The following is a 26,609-nucleotide window of genomic DNA, read 5'->3' as shown; positions in this document are numbered from 1 at the left end:
GGCACTCTACACTGTGCTGTCCCACGTCTACCGTATAGAGGCTGAGAGATTCCATGATAAAGGAAATCTTAGCCCTCCTAGGTGAGTTTACCCTAATTTCTAACTTACTGCATTTAACACTGCACAACAATTTTTATAGATTTAATGGCAGTATTTACAAACAGAAATGTAGAATTGCAATGGGAACAGCTATGCCCCCTAGCGGGTCTATATTAGAAGACCAAATGTTTAGGTGATTGAACACCTAAACATCGATCTTCTAATATCGAACCGCACAATGTCGAATGTCCCAGGAAAACACATCTCTCGGCCACAACACAAAAAACATTACATCTAAATTAAGTGGGGGGCTTCACCCCCCCCCCCACCCCAACATGGGGGGCTGTGCTCCCACACCCCCCCAACAACAGTAGGGAAATAGCAAACTCTGGCGAATGGCTCAGGGAAATCTTTCCCTGCATTAAATCAGCCGTTAACTGATTTTTGCTTTCGATGTTAGAATATCGATGTTTAGGTGTTCAATCACCTAAAGATTCGGTCTTCTAATATAGACCTCCCTAGCCTTGCTAACATGCTGTTAGCTAAGTGGGGGAGTGAAACAGTCTATAACTCACAGTTTTGGTGCCTCATCAAATGTTACCTGAGATTTGCTGATGATATTTTATTGTAGGGGAAGGATCAGTGGAAGCTCTTAAGAATTTCTTTGCACACACCAACTAACTTTTTGAAATTCACCACTCATCACAATTACCATAAGGTTAATTTTCTGTATCTCATTGTTTATAAACACAGTCACATTTTTACATTAGTTTATTTCACAAACCCACCTGGGTAAAATTACTGCATCATGCCAGCAGCATGCACCTCAAAATGACTAAATGTAATGTAATAAATTCTTAGGGCATGCGGATTGCTCATGTGTCCAGAAAAACACCAAATTTTATGAAGAAGCCCCACAAAAATTTTCTTGAGAGGGTATGAAAGTGGGGCTGTTAGACATATTTTTGATCTTATTAAGGACCTAAAAGGAAGACAGGACACTTTCTTGTATGAACCACAAAGAAGGTTTTATGTGATTTCAGAAGTCCTACAATTACCAAGGGAAAACAAAACTGAAGAGAAGTATGACCTTAACGTTAAGTAAAGATACCTATGAGATTTAAAGGATAATTTGTGACATCTGGTCCATCTTATGTTGTAACTGACTGGTGAGCAACAGTCTGGATCCTGATCTTTCTTTTGTTTTCAAAAAAGGTAGGAATGTTAGGTCTTATTTAGAAAGGATGTTCAACAAGGACAATATAGAGAGGCTTAGTACCTTAAAATGTGAGCCCCCTTCCTGTACATTTTGTGTGTTCCTGAGTTGCAGAGATTTTTTTCACCTGCCCCAGTACAGGTAAGAAATATAACCGTAAGGTAGCTTAGAAATGTAACAGTGAAAATATTGTTTACAGAGACCAGTGCTCCAAGTGTCAAGTTTTTTTCATTGGGAAGATTATTTCTATGTTTAAAATGAGGATAGCCCAACATACTTCTGACATTAGAAATGGACTAAGCAGGAAGCTTCCTGCAAAGCACAGCATTGAATCACTAGGTCATTATTTTTTCATTTTTCACATTTTGGACATGATCAAGATGGATCCACTTGAGGGGAATTGTAATGCCACTCTTGAAAAGAAGATACTGGAATGGCAAATTAAAATTAATGCCTCCAGCTCGCTTGGATTAATTCTGATTGTTCAATTAAATGCATTCTTCTGCTTAGGAAACTGGACCACAAATTATTTTATTAATGATTTTGACATGGCATGTTTGCTCCTTTCTTCACTTTTCCTAGAAATTTTTATGCCTGTGCTTTTGATGGTTTCTGCTGATTTTCTGTTCTGCTACAGCATATATATTTGCATAGTGATTTGCATTTTTCCACATTTTATTGATTGTTTTCCTCCCTATTTTTAGTGTATGACTGTTTTTATGGATCAGTTTTAACAGTGATCTGATGAAGCCCTATGTGTGAAAGAGCTTTTCTTTTCTGTTTTAAATACATGTATGATTCCAGCTTTTATTTTGATTGTATTTTTAACTGTGATTTTTTTATATCACATCCCAAGATCACTACAGTGGGTGTTGTTTTCGTGATTCATGTGCCTGTTGTCACAAACACACACACACACACATACACACACACACACACACACACACACACACACACACACACACACACACACACACACGCGCACACACACACACTTGGAAATGTCCTGTTGTCACCTTGGTGCTAAATAACCTTTACAAAGGGAATTGTTGTGTGACACCTTGTCTGGAGACAAGAGTAGGAATTGATTACTAGTTCTGTGCTTCAGTTTATTTGAACTTTGTTTTATTAATACTCTTTCTGTTTATTATTTTAATTTGGATTGTAAAACATGTCTTGTTTTACATTAGGATAGTTTTTAGTTGTAGGCTAGGCTCATTACAATGTATGAGGTTGTCAATCATGATTTATGATGGTTTTGCTTTTTATATACATATTAGTTTTCCATGGGTTAAAGGTGTTAGTGAAAAGTTCATCTGATGAAGTACAGTTAGTGGATGAAATGCTTATCTTAAATTACAGTTTTTCTGGTGACTAAGCCTGTTTGAGCTTGCTTTTTCAGTATCTTCATAGAAGAGGAATTAACATCTGAAGTACTGGACTCTTTGTTACTGTTGCTTAATATTGTAACATTTAAGTGTTTTTATTTTTCACAAATAACAAACTAAAACAATGAGTAAGAAGGTCTCTGAAAAAAACAACCAGTAAAAACAAAATGAAAACTCTAGCAAAGCTTGAACTTCCACTGAGTGACCTCCTAAACCTCTTGTATCAGAGGCACATGAGATATATGCAAATGATCCTTAAAAACATCAAGTGTTTCAGCTAACTGGCAATTCTGCATGCCCACACCTTGATTTGTTGTTTTAATGAACAATTTCAGGCCAATAAAGCCAAACCCCACTGCTTGTGGATATGCATATTTCAGCCTTGTTATAACCTCATCAGCACAGCACAAGCAGAGTGTTTGACTAAACGTTCGAAACACAGGGCTGTTATACCCTGCTGCTGTCCATTATCATTAGGGTCACTGCAAAAATATCCCAAACAACAAACTGAAACAATGAGTAAGAAGGTCACTTAAAAAACAATCAGTAAAAACAAAATGAAAACTCTAGCAAAGCTACAACTTACACTGATTGACATCCCAAACCTCTTGTATCAGAGGCACATGGGATATATGCAAATGATCATTAAGAACATCAAGTGTTTTAGCTAATTAGCAATTCTGAATGCTCATGACTTGATTTGTCATTGTAATAGACAAATTCAGGCCAAAGTCAGTCCTCTACCTTAATGCTTGGGGGAGCTATCTCCTCACATTGTGGTTTTAGACATACTTGTAGAGACATTTCCAAGCAAATATTCCAACTCTCTATGCCTTCATAATATACCTTGTCAACTTCACTATATTTCCTCATTCTTCATTTGTTATTAATCAACCTAATAGCTCTTCCCATTTTCACTTCACGTTTTCTTCTAATTTTTCATTCTTACTTTGAATTCAGTTCCACCCTGTTTTTAACAGTCCTCTCATCCCTTTCCTTTTACTCCCTGCTTTCAATTTACCCCTAATTAATTCCAGGGATTAATATTTTTGCCACTTACTTTTAATACCTTGCTATCCCCATTCTAATTTATGGTGTATTTGAAATTCTTCTTTTAGTTCTTCCGCAAGTCTTCAGACATTCTCTCACTATTAGTTGATCACAATAGTTTGTCTTGTCTTATTTCTTCCTCAGTCTGTAGGTCTTTCCCCCTCCTCTCTTAATCTACCTGTTGGTTCCAATCTGTGCCTCCATATTTCCCGATCCCTATCATGCCAAAGTACCTGGAGTTCTTTCCTCATCTCCTTCATCCAGTGTGATTGTATGTCCTCAAACTGGCCTACTAATAGAGCTTCTAGCACATACTTTCACTTTCTTCCTTTCTCTATCTTCTCTTTTTCTAATATCATCTTTTTCCACTTTGTGCTATAATCAGCATCATCATAGCAATCTAAATACATTCACTAAGAAGCATGCTTTAAGATTAGTTTTCAGATTTGGGGCCATAAAAAAGCCTTCTTTATCTATCAGAGGTGTGGCTTTCTCCCACTTCACTCTTGGTCTTTCTCCTTCCCATACAAAATCCCTACATATTTGTTTTACATTTTTTCAACATAGCTTTTCCTGGGGATTCGCAAAAAGTATACATATTATGGTAATATATGCAACTGTAATAACTATATTCTTTGGACTATCTCCATTTTAATTGTTCCTCATTCTTTCAATTATTCCTTTGTCTTAATATACATACACTCATAAGTGTGTCACATCAAGTCCTGCACTCTTCCTCTTAATCTCACTGCCACATACCCTCCTTGGAAAACTTTCTGCTTACCCATGATTCCTTAACTTATTAAAATAGCTCTAGTTTTATCTTGATTTATCTTGTGCCCGTAGACTTTACCATACCTTGATATTATTTCCCCTAGATCTTCCCCCTGCCTCCTTAGTGTAACTGGCATATTACCTGTATATAGCAACATTTCCTTTCTGAGTTTTCCCATCTGCATCCCTTCAGCAGTGATCTCCTTACTACATCTGCTAATGTTCCTATGTACATTGCAAATGGGGGGGGGGGGGGCGGCAGCAAGCATCCTTCTCTTGTTCCCCTTTTAATTCTAATTCCTTTTGATAATAGGTTCATAGGTTCATAGGTAGGTACTAGGCTATCTGCCCGAGGGCATTTATAAGCCTAGCCAGAGTGTGTCAGCTTTCACCGCCCCATTGATTAATTAACTGAGTCTCTGTCAAGAAGAGCCAATGAAGTAATCCTAGGGGTGTATTTTTTGTTACCCATCCACTCGTCAAGGTTCCTCTTGAAGAGTGTTAGTGAGGGGCTCTGCCTAATGTAGTTAGGAATTTTGTTCCAAAGCATGGGGAGTCTCTGTGACAGGAATCTATCCCTCCAGCATGTTCTATTTATTGTTGTGGCGAGGTTTAGCTCACTAGAGTGAATGGATTGCAGTGACTTGGATTTCTTTAGGTGGAGGATGTCCATCAATTCTGAGTTGGACATGGCTTTGTAAGTCAGGCAGAGATCACCTCTGAGTAAGTGATATGCGACTGAGTACAGCTGGAGTTTTTCCAGTTGGGCTGCATAGGACATATGTTTGAGGCCAATAATCCTCTTGGTGAGGTACTTGTGTGGTCTTTCCAGCTGTTGGAAGTGTCTTGTGAGGTACATCCCAAATGGGGCATTGTACTCTATGATGGGTCTGATGAGTGACGAGCAGAGGGGCACTATAACCTCTTTATTTCTAGATGTGAAGCCTTTAGTAATTAGATGGGCTACATAGAAAGATTTCCTAACTACTTTGGCAATATGATTGTCAAAGGAGAGATTACTATCTACCTGGGTCCCCAGATCTCTTATTACCTCTTCTGTATTAAGGGGGCTGCCACCTATGTGGTAATTCATGGGTGTTTTGTTTTTCCCGGACGGGATGACTATGCATTTTTTGGCTTGAGACCATGACTTTGACACCAGGTGTCCATCTCAGTAAGGCCCTTTTTGAGAATTTTCATGTCAGCCGGAGAGTCAATTATGGCTCCCAGTTTGCAGTCATCGGCAAATTTGGTTAGCCATAGTCCTCCTGTGTTTGCCTGTACTTCTGAGAAGTACATGCCGAACAGTAGGGGTCCCAGGACCGAGCCTTGTGGGACAACATTTGTGACTGGTTTAGAGTCGGACCTGGAGCCCGCTATTCTTACCGTGTGAGTTCTGTCTGTAAGCCAGTTGGCAACCCATCTTGTGACGTAGGAGTTTATGTTCAGGCTGGTGAGTTTTTCTGTAATTCCAGAGTGGGGAATGGTGTCAAAAGCCTTGGCAAGGTCAAGGTAGGCTGTGTGAACTACCTTCCCCTCATCTATGGCCTTGGTGACTGTCTCAAAAAAGTCAACCAGGTTTAGTAGGCATGATCTGCCCTTAACAAAGCCGAACTGGGTCAGGTCAAGTGTTTGGAGGTTCCCAATGTCTTTGTTAATGAGTTCCATGATGATGCACTCCATAGCCTTGCAGACCAGGCTAGTCAGGCTTATGTGGCAATAGTTACCAGGGTCAATTGTGGCCCCTCCTTTGTGGAGTGGAATAACCATTGCTGTGCGCCATTCTATGGGCACATAGCCTGTGGAGAGGCTGAGATTGAACAGTGTGTTTAGGTTGGGGGTTAGTTCGTTCTGTAGTTCGTGCAAGACGCAGCCTGGGACACTATCTGGTTCCATTGACACTGTGCTTTTGGCTTTTGAAAGGGCTGTTTTCACCTGTGCGTCTGTGATTTCTGGGACACTACACTTTTCCGGTATTGTTGTGGGCCCTTTTTGGGGTGATAGGGAGGTGAAGTTTGCACTGAATCTATCTGCCAGGATGTTGGCAATATCAGTGGGTTCAGTATATTTTGTGCTATTTTGCACTAGCTCAGAGCATATCTGTGAGTTGCCACTTAGATTCTTGACATAGCTGAAGAAGGGTTTGTGGTTATCTTTCGAATCCTTGGCGATTTTTCTTTCAAAGTTAGCCTTGGAGGATTTTATGAGGGACCTTAACTTCTTACTGATACTGATCAGGGATGTCTTTCCTTCTTGGGATTTGCTTTTTTTCTGAACTAGTTTCCTCCTTCTGTCATATAGCCTGTTTATGGCAGAGGTCCACCAGACTGGTTTCCTTCTCTTAGGGGAGTGAGTCTTGGTTTTGCTAGGGATGGCACAATCCATGCATCCTTGTAGGTGCTCATAGAGTGCATTTGTAAAGGTTCCTGCATCTTGGACACTGTTATCCTTTAGTGTGAGGGCTGTGAAACTTACCACCTCTGTCTTAAGTAAGGTGAAGTTTGCTATCAAAAAGTTTTTCACTGTGATTTCCTTGGTTGGATTGGTGGTGGTGTTGTGTGGACATCCGGAGTGACTAGTTTATGGTCTGATCTAACCAGTGAAGGGTTGACCTCCGGTGTGGAACACCTATCGCCCATGTTGGTGATGACCAGGTCCAATATGTTTTCACCTCTGGTAGGGGAGTTTACCAGCTGATCCAGGGCATTTGAGATGATAAATTCCAGGAAGTGCTGGACCTGGGAGTTTGTACTTGAGTAGTTTTCCCAGTTAAAAGTAGGGTAATTGAAATCGCCCAATATCAGGGTGCTTGGTAGGACCTTCATGTTTTCCAGTGTCTCCAGAAAGGCGGAGTGGTGGTCCTGGGTCATGGAGGGTGATCTGTAACAGGTCACAATTTGCATTGCAGATTTGCCTGATTTTAGTTGCACATGGATGATCTCAGAGGTATCATGCTGCGCCACTAACCTGGAGGTGTAGGTATCCTTGATGAATATGGATACACCCCCTCCTTTTGTGTTTCACTCCATGTTCTGTGGCCAAAATGTGTGGTATGAGTTGTAGCCCAGTAGTGCTGGGGTGCTCTGTGGAGCCTTGAACCAGGTTTCAGTTACTGCACAGATGTCGACATTCTCCATACTGAGGAGTGCTTCGAGCACATGCATTTTGAGATTTAAACTCCTGGCATTGAGTAGCATAACCCTCATTTTTTATTTGTGCTGTTTACGGAGGTGGATTTGACTTTTGAGCCTTGCCTAAAAAAGGCACTATAGGGGCAACAAGAGCCTTGGCCAGTATTCAAAAGCCTAGGGGTGACAGGTGCAAGCTGTCTCTTGCGAAGCAACAAGGCTCATCGAGCATGTCGTCCCAGGCTGACAGACACTGGATCCCCTTTGAATGACACCAGAAGCTTAACCAATTGTTGAAATTGATAATTTTTTCTTTATACTGCAGTATCATTCTTGGTGAGGGCAGGATGCTACTCAGGGTCAGGGTCATACCTGCCTGGGCTACATGATCAGAGAGCTCTTCCATGTCTCTTTTCATGTAGTCCAGGGAGGTACATCTCAGGTCATTCACACCAACATGAACAATGACAGAGTCATATTTGTACTTGTTCTAGAGTGACCTGAGTGCTTGTGTTATGTGGTGGATTCTGGCTCTTGACAGGCAGCTAACAGTAACCTTCTCCTTGTCCAGCCTAGTGAGTGGGATGTCAGTGTGCCTGACTATAGAGTTGCCTATTACTAGTTTGTTAGGTATGTTATTTTGCCTTAAGAGCTGTGATTGTGTGGCACACTGATTTTGTGTTTTATGTATTGTCTGGTTTGTGACGGGAAGTGCAGATTTTTTGGGTGTCTGCTTTGAAGGTCTGTGAAGTTTTTTCAGGTTTTTATTTAGAGCCTCAGAGTATGATTTTTTTGTGTATTTATGTGTATTTTTTGCCAGTGCTGGTTTAGTATGTCTATGTGAGGCTGGAGGTGTGGTGCAAGTGTTAACATTCTCTTCATGACTGCCTGTTCCAGTCTTCGATGGAGAGAGCTTAGCCTCCAATTTAGCTATATAATTGCATTTCTCGCATATGTTAATGATTTGTGGTAGGAGGAGAGGGTTGTCTGTGTATCTTGCTACCTTGGTCTCTGCTTTTTCATATAACTCCTTTATCATAGTTATCCAGTTCTCTGGAAATCCACTTCTTGCTACATTGAACAGGAACTCCCAATTTACACCACCAAAGGCCTTTTCTGCGTCTAGTGAAATCACTTTCAATGTTTGCTTACTGTCCTGTGCCTGTTGTATTAACAGTGGGGTATTAATTAGGTTAGCTGCTATCCCATCCCCACTACACACACACACACACACACACACACACACACACACGCACACACGCACACACACACACTCACACACACACACACACACACACACACACACACACACACACACACACACACACACACACACACACACACACACACACACACACACACAAATCAAGTCTAATTTTCATGTGTCAGTCTGGGTACAATCTTTCCAACTCTTTCTGCCTGAATCAACATGAAAAGCTTGTAATCATGATTCAGCACAGATGTAGATCTATAGGATGGTGGATGCAATGGGTCTTTCCCCTCCTTATGTATTACTGAGACCACTGCCTCCTCCCATGAATACAGGGAAGGGTCCCTTTCCAAATGTCTTTGAATATTTCTACTCAACTTACTACATCTTCTGCTTTACTAGTTCTCACAACTCATTTGCTAAACTGTCACTCCCTGGTGATTGAACCTTAGCCATTTTCCTCATACTTTTCTTATTTCCTCCATATTTACTGGATCCAATAACATCTGTACTTCATACTGTTCCAACTGTCTTAATTCTGGTCAGTTCAACTTATCTCTTTGTTCTCCCTGTTCTTCACCCCCTTTCCTCCCTGCATCTTTCTGGTACAATTGTGGTCATATCCTCTAATTCCTCTGCTATATCTGTTAATCTCCTTTTTGTTCATCCATCATCCCTTGCTTTTAATTCACAGATCCCTCTTTCTACATCTTGCTGTTTTATTCTCACAGCTAATGCTTTAGTTGATTTGGAAATATAAACTCTCTACTGCTATCCTTTTTTCCCCACAATCTATCGTCTTTCCATTTTTGCATATGCTTACTACATTTTCTTTCCCTTTCTTTCCTGTTCGGATTTCTCTCTCATCTCTTTTTTGTATACTTACTAAACCTTCCATTGATCTGTTCTTACTTTCATTCCTTAATTCCCCTTTCTCTCTTTGATATCTCTGTTTTAATCTCCTCTTTAATTCTACCCAGCCACCCAGTTCTTGTTTGTCAGTATCTAATTTTTCCTGAAGTACTTGTGTCATTTTCTCTCTCTTTCTCTGGCAAATGAAGAAGCATTTACTGTATGTCTTTCTGACTGAAACTCTCCGTCTCCTATTTTTCAGCCTATCATTGCAAGATTTGAGATTGTCAAAGGTGCTATATTTATTTCTCTTATTAGAAAAGCATTTTCTTTGGTTATATAACTGTTATCTATTCTGGACCATCTTTGATGTCATCCAGAAAAAAATGTGTATACTTCCCTGCTTTCTGTGTGACCTCCATGTATTTTCCTTATATCCATCCACCCTACTGACTGCAAGTATCTTCTTAGGAATTAAAGATGTTTTGTCAGTTTACTTGTGTTTGGACACCCATTCACCTCATCTTTCCTCACAATGATATTCCAGTGTCCTAGGCATATTGTTATCCCCCCTGGAATGTATCTCCCGTACTATACATCTTATGGCTTTAATTGTCGCTTTGGGAGAAATTTAAATCACTATTATTGACATCTTTCTTCCTTCTGTCTGCCCCTTAATTCTGGCATACCTTCTTTTTTTATCCTCCAGTCTCTCATCTATCTGTAATGCACAAATCCTGCTAGTTAAAATCACCACTCGCCTCTGTTTTCTTCCTCAAAAGGAGCTTCGTAATACCTTATATCCTTCCTTCCTTAGATTTTTTTATGGTCTTCTTGGTTTAGCTGTGTTTTCTGCAGTGTTATAACCCTGGCATTAATATTCTGCAGATGTGCCAACAGCCTTTAACGTTTTGCCTTATTGCTCAGCCCATTTACATTCCATGCTTTATTTTCTATCTTAATATCCTCCCTCATTATTCAATGATAACTTTCCATTCATGTCTTTTTGTCTTTCTTTCTTTTGGCGTTGTCTATTAATGTAGTCTCTGTCTTTCCTCATTTGTCGCATATTTTGCTTCACTTTCCCTGCCCTTCCCATCTTCACTCCCATTCCACTTATTCCCCTTCTTTTCTCCTCTTAAAACTACATACATATGTACATCTCAGACTTCGTCGTCCAGAGTTATCAGCATTCTGTCTGTCTTAGTCCAATCTCTGATCCTGCTTATTGTGATAACTATAATGTTACTTTTACACTCGAGTCCCTTCTTGCTCCTGTCCTACATCTTTTAATTTCTCCATTCTACCCGTGAAACCCTTCGTCTTTTGTTTTTCTTTCTTAGCCATGTTTAATTCCTTAGTCTCATCTTCCTAGTATCCTGATTCACTTTCTACTAGCTGCTTCTGATTGTTTCATCCTGCCCATGTCTTCTTTTTATTAATGATCTTTTTAACAAGTACCCCTGCATGTCTTATTTACAGACTGTCAGAGGCGCAAATATTATTGTATGTCCTATTTTCTTCATAATGATCTTGCTTCCACTGTGTTGTTTAAAGTATACCCTATATTCTTAATTGTGCCTGCCTATCCCACTGATCCATTTTTCACTTCTCTTCCCCCCATGTACTGTCTACTCTTCTTTACATACATACTACTCTATCTCCTACATACATGCATACAAATATTTCAAGCACGGCATTAATGCCCCTCTAGCTTGCCAGTATACCAAAACACTTGTTCCCAAAATAAGTGTCCAGCCTCTTCTTAAAAATATCTAAACTAGTGTTTGCATTAATGTAATTTGGTAGTCTGTTCCATGCATCAGCTACTCTCTCAGAGAACCAATTAGTACCCTTCTCATTCTTATCGAATCATCTACATAGATTGTCTGATGATTCTCTAGTACTTTTTGATAATCCCAAATATTACCAGAGGTAGTTGTCTCTAAATGCCCTATATACTTGTATAAGATCTCCTCTTAGATATCTGTAAAAAACACTGTACAAGTTCAGATATTTTAGTGTTTCATAATAACTTAAATTTTCACATCCATGGATGCCCTTGGTATATTTCCACTGTACTCTTTCTAGTTTACTGATGCTTGTTTTCTTATAGAGTTTCCATATTATTATTCCATACTCAAGTTTGGGTCTAATATAACTAACAAACAAATATTTCATCGTTTTTGATTTCCTAGACTTTATAAATCTTTTTATACAACCTATAGTTCTATAACTATCATTAACCACTTGGTTGCTATGATTAGAAAAGTGTGCTGTATTAAATATTCACTTTTCAAATTATGTTTCCCAAATCTCATATACTTAGTTTTTGATGTATTTATCAACATATTATTCTCCTGTGCCCAGATGGTCAATTTAGTCAAGTTATTTTGCAGACATGCCTTATCCGTGACACATGTAATCCCTGTATATAATGACACTGCAGGGAGAAGGAACAGCAATGATGAGGCATTATCTTATTTGAACTGTCTTTTTTGACATCAGACAGTTGAATGCCCTGGTTTGTGTTTAACAGGTTATATTAAAATCAGCTTGTTTGATTTCAAAAACAGAATTTTGAGGTATAAAACAGAATCAATCACGGGTTGTTGTCATGGTACCTAGTTTTGCCAGCATTTTCTTCACTACATGGAAGGCCAAATATGGCCTGAACTCTCAATTTAGAAAATACCTCAGAGTTTACTAATGTTTTATAGATGACATTTTCATAACCCGGAGTGTAAACATGAACTCTTTAAAAGCTTTTCACAGTCACATCTTTATTTTTACACAGTTTCTGAAAATCACATCTAACAGTAATGTTTAAATGAGTGAATATCTTAGACATATGTCTGTACAAAAGGGATATGAGTTTTCATGTATATTCAGACACTCATAGTAAGCCTCTGGATGTCAGCTCTTAATTATGGCACCATGTACCAATTGCTCGTGAAGAAAGTATATAGACAAATCACGAGACAGTAGATTACCACAGTTAATATCAAACAGAGAAAGGGCTGTTGCTAATGTCCAAAGTGTGAAGGAGGAATTCTTAACAAGGATCTACTTGAAAATGCTATAAGAGATGTCCTCAACTGATCACAAATTTCATGAACCTGGATAATATACATTAGGACATCACATAGACAAACTATCAGTTGGCCATGAAGTTAATCTACAATGTGGATTCTAACAGTTTACCAGCACTTCTGAGCCAGCTATTTCATTGGAAGCCTTTTTGTTGAAAAATGAATATTGTGGTTGCAGTATGTGTTTCACAGTGTGTGCTGGCAGGGACTCTCAGCAAATTCTTCCCTTTTTCTTCACTGTGGTATGACTGTGGAGTCAGTGTTTACAATTTTTGGGGGATATAAGCCTACCACATGAGGGGTGCTGGGGATTGTTTGTTTTCTAAAGTTTACTCAGTGGAACACAGGTAAACCAGCTAACAGGAATATTATCAAGATGGGGAAAACCACCATCATTAATATTATCAGGAATACTGGAGAATTCAGAAGGGGTAGCCATGAGGCTTTGGTGGGAAAACATCTAAACCTTGCAGGAGCTACAAATGGGTGCTGCTAGGTCTCTGCACAGAAGGAGAGAATTCTTCTAAGCAGGTTTATCACTATTGACAATGAGTGTTTAGTGTATACATTGTTTTGCATGGTTAACAAGATATCACACAGAACAAAGTGTTTGTTCATTTGCAATTTGGCCAACATGGTTTGTGTTGCATTTTGTAGCAAATGATCTCACTTTTATGTTGCTAAAACAAGCTGGAAGTCGAACATCAGGATTTATGACCACTTGTGTGCACTGTATAGGTTTGTGCACAATGCCTTATACAAACTCAGCACAAACTGTACAGAATTTTCTAAATTTCTTTTTATCTATTAGAGCAGGTGGAATGGGTTAGGAAGGGATGTGACATAAACAGACTTCTAAAAGTGTAATGCTTCAAATGTTGAGTCAAATTAAATTGGCAATTTGAAATGTTTGCCCAAAGGAAGGAGAGTGCAGCACTAACATTAAAGGGCCTCGGCCTGCAGTCAGTTGTTTGCGATGTAATGGGCCTGCATTGCTATTACCTGGTTTGCATTTTGAATTCTGAAATTTATATTGGTTGACTTAACTTCCCATTTACATATTATGGTCTTTTCTGAACTCTTGCCACAGCCTAAAGGAGTCTTGGCATCTTGAAAGACAAAAGCACCCATTGCGCTTTATATAGTTTGAACATCAGTTGTATTGTATTACGTTTTTTATCTTTTTTTTTTTGAATATTTACTGAGATTTGGACTTTTTAGGCATTTTAAGATTTTGTTTTTAATTCTATTGATGCTTGCTTCCTCTTATGCATCCTGTACCTGATAAACAATGTGCATATTCTGCTCTTTCCGAGTAGGACTGTGGCATTTTTGCTAAGCAGTCTGCCTCATTGTTTGTTCTGTCTGGGCAACATTGTAATACTGTTCCTAACCTTGACCACTGTCTGGAATTTATTTGTTCTCCCTGTGACTTTGTGGTCTTTTCACCTCTCCATTTTTGTAGGATGTCTAAAACCTTTTCTATACCCATGGCTCCTTTTTAAGGTAGAATTTACCTACTGGGCATCCCAATGGAGGAAATTCCACTACAGATAGTATCAAAGCAGTACTGCTGAATGCTAAAAGCATAAACAATAAAATGTCTGAACTTAATGACTTCTTTACTTTTGGACACATTAGCATTTCTGTAACTGCCAAAACCTGGTTCCACTATAGTGATAGCACTATCTGCATTTCAGGATGCAACACTAATCATGCATTCATCCACTGGTAAAAGTAAAGGAATATCCATGCTTATTTGTAACCCAACTAATCCTTCCTAGATTTCACATGATACGTGTGGTACTGTTTGAAGTCTATTACAGGGTGATGTCTATGACCTTGCCAAAGCACTCAGAATGCTTATACCAGTTATAAATATAACTATCAAATCAGATATATTTCTTAAGGGCAAACTCAAATGCTGACAGATAAACTTGGAAATGTATATCACCAACAACAATACACAGAGATATTTCTGGACTTTGTATATGCTGATATACTTGACCAAATTGCCCACCAATCTGACAACGGTATCAGTTTTCTGGATCTTGTACTACTAAACATGCTACCCAATTGCACCATCCCTCTTGTTCTCCCTTCATTCAACAATTCTGCCCATCTTGCTGTGACCTTCTACCTGATAATCTGCTTTGTGGCCTTAATAATTCTTAAACATTCAAAGATTACTAGAAGATAATTTACTTTCTATTTACCAATCTTAATGACAATCATAAAAGGCATAACTATCTATCAAACTTTGTACCTCAGCCTGCGGCCTACTCTTCTGAACTGTACTTCCTTTTAGGAAGATGTATTGATGCATTCATACCCATCTAATGCAAACATAATCGAAAGTTTAAAACTAAATCAGTGTTGTAGAACTCCCATATCAACAAACTATAATTAACAAATAATAATTTTCTGACCATGTATAAAAGATGTCCACCTCATCACTATAAAGGGATTTAAAACTGGTAAGTAAATCCCTCAAGTTTTCCATGTAGAAATACAAGACCAACTACAATCTTAGGGTTGAAACCATATCAGAAGAGAAATATACAGCCTTCTTCAGTCATATTAGTTAGTTTAGAAGTAAGCAATAATTCTGTACTGAGTTTATATCTAATGATGCCTACTTCTCTGAGCTTAAGGATACTTTTAATATTATTGCAGTCAAATTCTCTTCCTGCTTCACCCTCTCACCTTACTCTCTTTTTCCTCATGCCTTTCTGCCCTTTCACAAAATCAGTCTGGACAAAGTCCTTTTGACATATTTCAGGATTAAAAATACCAATTCCATGGGTCCTGACTTTATCCCTGGATATCTGCCCAGAAGTACTAAGTTCCAACTAAAAAAGCCATCCATTCATCTACAGCCCTTTTTTCCCATTTTTGCACATGAGGTTGGGGTATCACTTCAACAGTGACAATCATCTAGAGCCAAGGTTTACACCACCAGGTGGCTAGCCCTGCCACAGTAGTTCTTCCATACCACACACTCACACGTATGGCGAACTTAGAGTGTCCAGTCCACCTTCTGCATGTCTTTGAAATGTGGGAGGAAACCAGATCACAAAGATGAAACCTACGTGAACACAAGGAGGACATGCAGACTGTACAGAAGGCACAAGAACCAAAAACTGAACTGGAGAACCTCTTGCTGTGATGTAACAACTCTATCTGCTGTGCCACTGTGCCACCAAACTAAAAAATCACCTCCATGAATTATTTAATGTGAGTCTCTTCACTGGTAACAGCCACAAAGTTTGGAGTACATATATTATAGTGTCCTAGCACAAAATATGTTCCCCAACTGACTCTGAAAATTACAGTTTTATTAGTCTTACTACTTCTGACACTTTGCACAGTGGGTTAAGGCAGTGAGCTGCTGTTCCTATGGTACAAGGTTTGATTCCCACAGTCCTTATTTGTCTACAGTATAACCTTGAGCAAGTCATTAACCAGATATTTCTCCTGGTTTGCACTGAAAGGGAATTGTGTATCCACTGGGTGAACCTGGTTAACGAGTTGATATTATTATCATTAGCAAGTTTATGTAACATAATATACCTAAGATAATAAACAGTTCAGTTTTGCAAAAGGCAGGTCATCCCTTTGGAACCTAGCTGGGTTCTTTCAAAGTGTTACTGAAGCCATAAATAAAAGGCAGACAGTCCACACTGCCTACCTGGGCCTTTCCAAAACTTTCAACGCCATCCAATCATGCTGGGATTATTGAAAAGCTCTTTCAGATCAACATTAACTGTACACAGTTTACTAGATAGCTATGGGAAAAGCCAGATCATTAAGACTGGGGGTATTTGGAAAAAAAAAACATCACCAGCATTGTCCTATAGGGCTTTGCCATGGGCTCCCCTCTTCTTTGGCATTGAAGTTGATAGGAACAGACTATGGCTAGCCAGCTTAGCTGATTATTGCAAACTGGGGTGGTTTTCAAATCCCAATCCAGTTTTCAAATTTAGCAGCGAGGGTTGCAATGAACAAATGCTTGGTATGTTAATCAAATGTTTATCCTTAACACCAAAACGTAGCATAGTTTATTTTGGTTAATCTAGCATCATTACCACATACAATACTGATAATATTTCACCTAAGTAGAAACCAAACGCCTCACAGGTACGGTATGCTAGGCCAAACCATTACTTAGTAGAACACCAGTGGCCAGCATATGAAGTATATAAACACTTCAATGACAAATATAATAAAAATAAATATTTATTTAAGCATGAAATGCAACAAAGTGCACTAATATCAAATCAAACCGGTTTCGGCTACCCAGCCTTCATCAGTGAAAAAGCATTTGTCATGCAAAATATTTCATGAACATTTATAGATACTACCAACCAATGGAAACATGGTATAGTCCATCTCAAACACAAGTTTGCAATGATATTCAAATAGTTATATAACCATAATGTAGTAGAGGCATTTTGAAAAATACAATAGTACATCATTAGATTATTATTAAACTGATACAGATTTTTACCAAAAATATAGCATATGACCTTAATAATATATATAGTATTGTATTCTACATAAGTTCAAAATTCTATTGGCTGTATCCTAATGTGATGACATACACTGTGAGCAAACTAAAAGATCCACAGAAGCATATAAATATGTGATATACTAATATCAAATACATTGTCAAAATAACACTAAAAAATGTAAATATAAGATATAAATTTTTAACAAAAATATATAGTATATCACAAAAACATTTGATATTTGATACCATGATTTATAATTGAATTTAACAGACAACCTAAACACACAAATGCTATTTTGGTCAACCAATAGGATCTTATAATAGTATGAAAAATAGAAACCCACATAATATTCTGGCAAATATATTATTGTAAGAACAGTATGATATTTAGATACAATGACATATAGCTAGATATATTTAGCAGCCCAATAGGTGGATTTTGTTGCAATCAACCAATATGCTTTAACAACAGCAGCATACAAATATAAAGCCCTCATAATTACCTAGCACATATATAAGAAATTATATCTTATATGAAATATAACAATATGTAAACATAAGGCAAGAACAGTGTCAACTGGTAAGCTAAATATATGGATAAGAAACCCATACAATCAAATTTCCGTTCTTTAAACATAATTCATAAGTACATCTCTTGTTTATATATGTTCTTCCCAGTCATAAAACATGTATTGTATCTATTATGGTTCCAGCATGTGTTATCCCAATTACCTTTCACAAACAGATTATAAGTGGTCATTAAGACCCGGGGGAAATAATGCCCCAAGGTGAATGATCCAATATTGTTCAAAATACTATGCCAACCCTGTTGATTGCTCCTATCCCCAGTTATTTTATCAATAATCATGAACATAAATCTAGCATTAGTATGTTTCAAGGTGTGTCTGTAAAGAGCATTGGTCTCTTTTTTATTTCTGATGTCACTTTTATGTTCACTCATTCTTACTCTGAGTGATCGTGATGTTTGCCCAACATAAAATGCTGAACATTGACAAGTTGCTAAGTATACAACCCAACTACTACTGCAATTGCCAAAGACTCTTAGATCATAAACTCTACTTGTATTGGGACTAGTGAATTGTTTGTTTACTTACTTGGTTACAAGATCCACAATGCCCACATGGAAAAGTACCTAGAAGCTAGTCTTCAGTCATTGCCATCTGTTTATAAATAGTGCCCCCACTTTCTTTATGCTTATAGTGGGAAAACAGGGCACCTAGCGTTTTGCCCCGTCTGTATGAGAACTGACATTTAGGGCCCAAAAGATTTATTAATTCTTCATTTGCTAGTAGTATATTCCAGTTAGAATCCAAAATGTTTCTGATTACATTATGATTCCGTCCATATGTAGTAACAAACCTCAATGTAGACTCAACCTCTGTAGTTTCACGTTTCTTGTACTGTAGTAACATATTCCTATCCTGAATAGCAGACCAAGTACTAGCTGTAAATATATCAGATTTTTTATATCCTCTTTCCAAAAATCTATTTTGGAGATCCAGTTTTGCTTCCTCAAAATCCTTTTCAGATGAACTGATGCGTTTGATCCTCAAAAATTGAGATTTAGGTATGTTGCAGATGGTGTGGTGTGGGTGCATGCTAGACGCATAGAGCAGGGTGTTGTATTGTGGATATTTCCTGTAAGTCTTAGGGCTTAGAGTATGATCATCATTCCTATAAACCGTAACATCCAAAAAATCAATGATGTCAGAGTTATATGTTACTGTGAACTCTATACCCCAAATATTGTCATTCAAATATTCCACAAACTCCTGCAGATATGTAGAATCTGCACGCCACACCATCCAACAATCATCCAAATATCTGTGCCATATGTCAATTTCAACCATGTATATATTATGAAGTGGGTTGTAAATCATGCATTCTTCAAAGTATGCCATAAATAGATCTGCATATATGGGGGTAAAAGATGCCCCCATAGCAGTACCTTGAAGTTGCCAATAACACTCCCCTTGAAAGTAGAAAACATTCTTGTTAAGCACATGTTCAGCCATGCATATAAGTAGTGTGTTGAGTCCTGGTGGATATAAACCTGAGTGTTCCAACCAATATTGAAGTGCCTGCAGGCCCGCCCAATGGGGTATACTGGTGTATAAAGATTTAACATCCAAATTGCACATAAGCCAATGTGATTCCAGTTGTATATCTTGTATAATTTGGAGAAACTGAGTTGTGTCCTGCAATCTGGCCCTGACCACTGTAAGTAATGTTTTCAAATGTTGTGTCAAAAACATTGATAGTGGTTCTGTAAGAGAGCCGATACCTGACACAATAGGTCTCCCAGGGGGTTTGGAAATGGATTCGTGTATTTTTGGAAGCAGGTATAAAATTTGTTTTTGGGGGTCCATTACTGATAAATGTTTGACTGTGTTCTTAGTAATGATTCCTTCTTCTTCCGCCAAATTCAGAAATGTGTCTGTCTCTTTTTTGAAGTTAGGGGTTGGATCAATGGGCATGTGCATGTAACATCTGGTATTGGATAGCTGTTCCTGACCATCGTTTAAATAGTAACCCGTGTTCATAACCACAACCGCCCCTCCTTTATCTGCTGGTAATATAGCGATATTATGATTATTCCTCAGTTCCTCTAAAGCCATTTTTTCAGATGAAGAAATATTCTGACCCATGATATGAGATTCCATATGTGGGAAATGTAAATCCCTAAGGACCGATTGCTGGAAAATAGACACATGTTTGTTCATTGGAGGTTGGAATTCAGATTTGCGAAATCTGAATTCATTAGATCTTTGAGAAGTTTGAGAGGCTTGGTCTGTAAAAAACAGTTTTAAATTAAGATTACGACAAAAACTAATTACATCAGACACAGTATTGTATTCATTAGAAAAAAAGCCTGGTACATATCCAAGACCTTTATTTAGTAACTTCTCTTGTTCGTTAGTCAGTGTAACATCTGACAAATTCAACACATTTTTGTATTCATTGTCAATTATCTCAATAATGTTTGTATCAGTCCCTCTACAGAATCTGTTCTGCTTCCCATGTTTATGTTTGCAGCCACCCCGCCACCTTTTTCCACTTCTAAAGGGTGTGCTGAGTTGGACTTTTTGCTCATAGGTGACTCCTGGAGCTGGATGCTTTCATTATCTGTGTAGGAGGATTCCTCCCCCGATGTGCTAGCAAAAGATCTATCATTAGTTTTGAGAATGGACCTAGGTCTCTTCCTAGTTCTGCCCCTTGCCGTCCCCTGGCTAGTATCCATGAATCTGACCGATCTATGTGATTCAAATGGGCGTCCCCTTTGGTAATCAGTGATATCCCTGTTGAATTTTTTAATTTTCCTTTCCCTTGTTTGTTTCTCATAGTTTGCCAGTTCTTTTGACAGCCTGGTCACTGAGCCTTCATATATAGATAATGATTCATATTTTTTGCATTCCTCACAGATTGATTTAACTTCTGACAAGTTAATATCAATCATTCTTTTATAGTATGAGGCAAGTATTTTAACAAACATCATGGATGCTTGTTGTAATGCTGTATTCCATTCTGTGGTTAGTCTCTCTTCAGATCTACTAACCAATGGCTGTAAACGTATTCTCAGACCCCTAGCGGCCATATCCCTGCTGATATTCGCACAAAATAATCTAAGATGCCAGCTATTGGCTCTAAGGTTTTTTAAACCCTTGCTTAAATTATTAAAAGCCACATCACATCCATCTGATGGATTATTAATAGAATCATTCTGATTATTGCCTGAGATGTTGTCTATCCCAAAGACACCTATGTCATCCCGATCGGCACATAATCCTTGAAGAATTTTTTCCAAATCCATTTGTATTTTTTGATATCAAAAATGTAGAGTAAATAAGCCAAATTGGTGTATAATGCCCAGAAGTACTAGTCAGGCTGTCAAAGAAGTCAGCCACTTATGAGTCCATTTCTTATATAAAGAAACAGATAAAGAAAAGGGTAACTCACTGATACCAAAGAGCTGATATACTATATTTGGGATATCGGTCAGGGAATAGCAAAGTTGCAGAATCAGAAAGAGAGCAAGCCCAAACTAAATGCACATAAGTGTGATGCTAGTTCTTATTCACAATAATATCAGAAAACTATTGGGAAAAGTGTTGCTATAGCAAACAAAAAACACATAACGTTATAAACCATGTCTGAAAACTGTATGCAGAATAATCCAATATCTATATCTTTCAAATCTGGATATTAACAAAATAGTCAAGCACTGGGAAATTGTGATCTTATCCAGTTATTAAAAAATTCTATATAAACACTCTATCCATCATAATAGGTTATGTCCAATATAATATAACATGGAATATTGCACAGGAAATGGCTAATGTTCTACTTCAAAATCGTAATAATATAAATATACAATATTCTATTAGTTTGGTTTCATCTACTGATAAATCTATGCTTATATACCATAACTTATTAAACTTATTCCATATAAACCACAACGGTAGAAGAATGTGGATTAAACACAATCATATATTCATTCAAAATGTTGTCACATTAACCCGTCCCTGGATGATTAGGATATCTCACTTGACCCTATAGGCTTAAGTTGTTGGTATCAACCATATCCTTAAATGTTGATGGAGTATATAGAACAATATTGCTATATCATATCCACAATAATTAAATAGATATAGATACACACACCATATCAAGTTTTTGCTAAGTAACAGTTTTCAACAGTTTTATATATATGCATATATTAAGTAGTCTGAATAGATTCCTGTAACAAAAGATAGTGTTACACAATTATAAATGCACCCATGAGCCCAGTAACTTGCCAAAATGTGAATAGAGGTATATCAGGTATAAGTTTGGTCCCTAGGTGATAGGCGATAGTAGAGAGGGTCCGGGGACAGGGTGGAGGTCGGCAGTGACCAACTATATCCCTGAGTATGTTATTTACATTTACGCTTGGGTAGTATTATTAAGAAGAGTCACAATGTAATGTGCATTAGTTACACTGACAATTCGTTATTGCCATAGGACAGTAGTTTCCAAATAGGGATATGCATAGGTCTGGCAAAACAGTAACAACAACACTTTTTATAGCTCATGGATATAGCTGTCATACTTCAGATTTCCAAAGGAGAAGGCTTTTTTCCACCTTCCTTGGTGTGAGACTATTTGGCCCCGTGGGCCATTTTAACAATAGGCAGTGTGTTCTGTTTTCAAAACCTTAAAAAACTTTTTCAGTTTCTCAATTGGACAGTGGGGGTTCATATAGCTGTTTGATTTCTATGTCTTCAAAAACATTTTTTAAATATTTAAATTTTCGTGACTGAAATCAAAACTTTTATTTATTCACATGCCCTAGACTTGTTAAGCTTGTATGTACACACTATTCTATTTGGCAACCTGTTTTACATATAATATGGCTTTAATATGTTGGTATTGTATTATTATTATATGAGTATTCAGTTGTTTATTGTCTTCCTAGTGCTTTTTTTAGTGCTGGGACTTTAATTCAGATGAGGTTCAACCATGTGACTTGCTATTCTCAATTAGTGAACTGTTTAAATATTCTCAATAAAGGGGAGGCACTGTTTGTTTGTTTGTTTGTTCTTTCTGAAGAAGTCGGACTGTTAGCCGACGAAAAGCATATGGTTTTAACGGCTTAAAATAAACCTGTATTTTTTTCATTTATATCGAGTTGGACTTTATATTTTCAGTGGAATTGAGACTTGGACCTGGGAGTGTTTGGTGAGTTTATACATCATTATACATGCTATATTTATTTATTACTATTATTTAATGGGGTAGGTGGGCTGGTCTAGTGACATATTCAGGGACAGTTGGGATACTCATTGAAAAAAAAGCAGGCTAAATGAAGCTGCACAAGCAGGACATGTCTGTAGCAAATAAATCATCTAATAGTTATATTACATTAAATACTGTTTAAGTTTATGAGATGGATGAAGACAATTTTCCAAACTCAGTTGCATTGCCATGTATGTTGTTTAATGCATGGCCTAACACATTGTTGTTCTAGGCTGAAAGTTGCATAGCCTTAAATTCTAGGATGCATTGTCTATAAATGTGCAAATGTTAGGGTTATACTGAACATGCATTGTCTCTAGTTTTCATTGAAAGAAGAATATGAGATGCAATTCCATATTGCATGCAGAGTGACTTACAGCAGTAGGGTGACACTTCTTATCAGACTCAACTTTTTATATCCTCTCCCACCTAGACTCTTAACTCAATATACCACCACTACTAACCACGGTCAGAACTAGCTAGTTGTCTTTACATACTTTAAAATCTTGTCTGACAGCTTTGTTACTAATATTATAAACCACAAGAAACTATCTTAACTTGCAACATTTACTGTATATACTGTTGATAATGAATATATTGTTACTGTATTAAAGCCAACAACCTATAATGTTGTTTACTATTGCTGCAACTTTGTATCTCTATTTATCATGTACATGATGTGGAGCTTTTCTCCCCGGGCTGAAAAAGGACCTGCGTCCAGTCGGACTTTCCTGGTAAACAAATGTAAATAAATAAATATATAAATCATAATAAAGATTTGTTTTTGAGGGTATGCATGATAATGAGTGATCTTAAGAATACATATCAGTATATAGCAATGCTGCAGATAGGCAAGTATAATTTAATCAATCAATCAATCAATCAATCAACCCGCGGTGGTGGTGCAGTAGCATTGTCGCCTCACAGTAAGACGCTGTCCGGTTCGATTCTCAGCTAGAGCGTCTTCTGCGTGGAGACATGCATGAATGGGCGTACCTTCGTTGAAGGTTGTGCATCAGAGCTGGTAACTCGGTACGTAAAAGTCAACTACCAATCATTAGCGGGCCGGAGTTCCGCTGTGGCGACCCCTAGCCGGGAAAAGTCGAAAGACACAGACAGAATCAATCAATCAATCAATCAATCAATCAATCAATCAATCAATAAATTACTGTACAACAGTAGACAAAATCGTCAAATATAGAATACAAAACTATACCAAGGCAGCAAAGATCCCAGCAAGGCAAACAGCATAAGATGACAAAAACAGCAATCCAGCACCACCACAACTTCAGACAGAAAAACTTTGATAAAAGGTTAGCGCTTTCATGCCAATAACTGGCACTTCATCCGACCAAATAAGTATGATACCACTCATCAGACCATAGTACATAAAGCAGTACCATCAGCAGTCCATCCACACCTCCTTGTTCCCAATTCTGCACATGCAGTTAGGGTGTCACATCAGCAGTGATGATCAACAGAGCCAATGTTCATATCACTGGGTGGCTATTTGTGGTTAACATGTGGAAAGCTGGAAATAGGAAAATGCATTAATAGTGTGACACCAAAAATTGTATGTGTACAACAACAGTTACATACTCACAAAGGCATCTCAGATATTCTGAAAAAACATAACAAGAGTATGCTGCATAATGCTGATTTATTTACAGACTTGGAAAGTATGAGTAGATAATATATATATATATATATATATATATATATATATATATATATATATATATATATATATATACACAAACATATATATATACATACATATTCTATGCCAGAAATGCATGCAATTAAAGTGAATTCAAAATTTAGGTGATATTAAGAAGCCACTGGAGAAAAAGAAACGGGCAGTAAAATGATTAGTTTTATAAAGGAAGATTGGATTCTCATTTGTGTCAATATACAAAATCTGAAAAAAGTGATTAAAAGAAAACATTGTTTACTGTTGAGAAACTGATTTAGTTTTGCCAAATTCAAATTTCTGGGGGGTACTAGATACAAAACAAGGTTTAGATAGAACAAGCAAAGTTTCAAGCTGAGCACAGTTAATACACTATTAAGAAGTTAGTACATTAGTATTAGGAACATAGTACCAGCACTGCTCTACTAACATTTAGTAATGCCATTCATCACCACATGAATGAAGGCCAGATTGTTTCATCCATCTTTCTTGATATGTCCAAAGCCGTTGACACTGTATCCCACCAGCTACTACTAAATAAACTGTCTTCCTATGGTCTTAGTTCATCATCCCTAACTTGGTTCCATAGCTATGTTACCAATCAACAACAAGTTACCAAATGGGACAACTCTCTTCCCCCCTACTCCCCATCTCCATAGGGGTACCCCAAGGTTCTATACTTGGTCCACTTCCCTTTATCATATTCACAAACAGCCTTAGTTCTGCAACTCAACAAGATGTCATAATACAGTATGCAGATGATGCTACTCTTATCTGCTCAGCCACCTCACCCCAGGAACTTCAACTGAAAATGGAAACTTCTTTCTAAGACAAAGAAAAATATCTCTCTGAATACCAACTAATCCTAAACCCCAACAAAACCAAGATAATTGTATTCAGATACAAAAAACACAAACTTTATCTGTCTTCCATCACAATCTTCTCCTCAAATAGAACTAAGATAGTACCCATTAACCAGACTAAAATTTTAGGAGTCAGTATTGACGATAATCTAAAATTTGATAACCATATTGCTCTGACAATCACAAAACTCCATATTGAACTTGGCACCCTATACAGGGCCAAGCCATACCTAACTCCAAATGCCAAGCTAGCCACTGCTCGTTCACACATCCTATCCACACTCCTGTATGGTTCCCTCATGTTCACAAATCTGAGAAAGACAGACCCCAAAAACCTTGAATCGTGTTACAGTAAAATAGCCAAATATGCCACAAACCATCCTCACAGCTCTCACCGCTGCTCAGATCTCTCACAGCTAAACTGGCTAGAGCTCCCCTACCTATTATCACTCAATCAATCAACTTACTTTAGCCCATAAATTAGTCCATCCACCTAGCAACTGCCCTGCCATTTCCAGCTTAGTCCAACCTAGAACTAATGTCAGCTCTCCCAGATCTTCTAACGGACTTATGCTAAAGGTTATCCCCTCCCACAACTTTCATGGTGACTCCCTGTATTCTCACAAATACCCAAACTCTGGAACACTTTTCCTGAGACCATAGCAAAAAACCCTGACCACCATTTGTTCAAACTGCTCTTGAAGAATCACCTTGCTACTCATTGGCTGTGCTCTTGCCATTCTCCAGGCTAAATCTTTCCCATTTCCATTACTTTACCAACCTCTCCCACCTTGCCTTACCATATTTCTGATGCTTCTAGTAAACCAGTCACCACTTCATCTCCAACTGAATTTCTTATTTTTCTTCTCTATACAGAATTTCTCATCCCTGTCCAATTGTTTTCTGAATAACTTTTTTTTTTCTGCGACACTTTCATGTATATATATATATATGGTGTATGCTTATAACTATGCCTGTTCTTGCATTATGTCTCT

This window comes from Protopterus annectens, chromosome 1.part2, assembly GCF_019279795.1.
Source record: "Protopterus annectens isolate FY-2018-M chromosome 1.part2, PAN1.0, whole genome shotgun sequence".
In the NCBI taxonomy this organism is placed as follows: Eukaryota; Metazoa; Chordata; order Ceratodontiformes; family Protopteridae; genus Protopterus; species Protopterus annectens.
The sequence above is the reverse complement of the archived record's forward strand: the minus strand, read 5'-3'. Positions refer to the sequence as shown.